This window comes from Heterocephalus glaber, unplaced genomic scaffold (assembly GCF_053883595.1).
Source record: "Heterocephalus glaber isolate CG9 unplaced genomic scaffold, H.glaber_assembly_v1.0 deba00001577, whole genome shotgun sequence".
Classification (NCBI taxonomy): domain Eukaryota; kingdom Metazoa; phylum Chordata; class Mammalia; order Rodentia; family Bathyergidae; genus Heterocephalus; species Heterocephalus glaber.
Genome location: NW_028258358.1, coordinates 3,500,851 through 3,502,873, shown reverse-complemented (window position 1 = coordinate 3,502,873; position 2,023 = coordinate 3,500,851). Strand labels below are relative to the sequence as shown.

Genomic DNA, 2,023 nt, shown 5'->3' with positions numbered 1-2,023 from the left:
ACCTCATGTATGGGACCTTTTACTTATGCCAGTGTGGTTTTATTCTTAATCTATGCGTGATGCTAATTTGAAACAATCCTTATCATCATATCATTATAACCACCTGAAATTACTTGAAAATCACATGATGATATCTGAAAAATGAAACTATATAATGAAGAATATATCTTGTAAAAAAATAAATCTTGTTAACACTTGTGGTACTTGTATGATAGGTCTCCCACCACCTCAGCAGCTATTATGCATAGTAGCTGCCCTCTTCCTATGGTGCCTTGCCCCCTCCCCTGTGTGACATCATGCCAAGATGGTTGCTCCCACCAAAGAATAAACCCTTCTTCCCAGTATGCCCCTGTTCCCGCCTAGAAAGTAACCTAATACTCGCTCACCTCCTACCACCTAGTGACAACATGGGCTCCTCCATTCCCTAGTCACTACCTCACTCAACCCCACCTCTGCCCCTACAAACCCCACCCCTGTCTCTACAAAAGACTCTCCCTGCCCCGGCCATATTCCTTTTGTCTCTCCTTAGGCAACCTGGTGGTCCCCCGCTCCCGGGAGGTCACCATATTGATGCCGAACTTAGTGCGGACACCCGATCGGCATAGCGCACTGCAGCCCAGAACTCCTGGACTAAAGCGATCCTCCCACCTCAGCCTCCCGAGTAGCTGGGACTATAGGCGTGCGCCACCACGCCCGGCCAGGAGTTCTGGGCTGCAGTGCGCTATGCCGATCGGGTGTCCGCACTAAGTTCGGCATCAATATGGTGACCTCCCGGGAGCGGGGGACCACCAGGTTGCCTAAGGAGAGACAAAAGCAATATGGCCGGGGCAGGGAGAGTCTTTTGTAGAGACAGGGGTGGGGTTTGTAGGGGCAGAGGTGGGGTTGAGTGAGGTAGTGACTAGGGAATGGAGGAGCCCATGTTGTCACTAGGTGGTAGGAGGTGAGCGAGTATTAGGTTACTTTCTAGGCGGGAACAGGGGCATACTGGGAAGAAGGGTTTATTCTTTGGTGGGAGCAACCATCTTGGCATGATGTCACACAGGGGAGGGGGCAAGGCACCATAGGAAGAGGGCAGCTACTATGCATAATAGCTGCTGAGGTGGTGGGAGACCTATCATTGTATATCTAGTTTAAAACACTATCCATAGTTTATTGGCTTTATTGGTCATTTCAGCATGGCTAACACAAAACATGTCTTTTTTTTTTTATATTTGCTTTTGAGACAGAGTCTCACTATGTAGTCCAAGCTGGGCTTGAACTCACTATGTAGGCCAAGTTTGCCTCAAATTCATGGTGTTCCTCCTGCTCAGGTTCCTGAGTGCTGGAATTACAGGAGTGCACCACCATATCCAGCTCAAAACATAAGTCTTATTGCTGCTACTTAAGGTTGTCTTTTTTCCTACATTATATTTTTAACTAATAGGCACATAGAGATTGATAAAAAAAAAAATGGCTGTTAACAGGAATGGTAAGTGAAACTCTTGAAGGAGACAAAGTCTTTAACAGGGTAAATGGCCTATGACAATATCTGTAGATAGTTGTTATTTTGACTACACCATCCATCAGACATTTTAGAATGTCATAAGGAGTACATCCCAAGGTTATTTTATTATACAGAATGCCCCATTAAAATCATTCCCTTTGAAACTGAAACAGTCTATCTCTGTAAGATTTTATTCACATACTGAAGTGAATACAACTCAAGCACCATGTTCCCTCCAATTATCAGTGCAGTGTATCTTTCTGTTTAGGCACCGTTTTATATTCAATCATCTTTTATGCTTATTCTGGAAATTGGAGATTGTAATATTTGTAGTTTATTATGCTAACAAATTACAGTTAACAATAAAGATTTTTTTGACAGCCTGGTAGTCATTTTAAATTTTCCTCACAAGCAATGAGATGAGAAGAGAAACTCAATCACCAGTGAGCTTTTTTAGCTCTACAACAATAACTACTCACAATGAATACATAAACTGAATCAGGTTTGGACCATAAAAGAGAAAAATACTTCTTTCTTGCT

At 43.4% G+C, this 2,023-nt stretch overlaps 1 non-coding gene across 1 annotated transcript; it reads right to left on the bottom strand.

Moving 5' to 3' along the window:
• Positions 1–402: 402 nt before the first annotated feature.
• LOC147823487 (signal recognition particle RNA) lies at positions 403–698 on the bottom strand. The gene has a single exon (XR_015443753.1).
• Between the last annotated feature and the right edge of the window lie 1,325 nt (positions 699–2,023).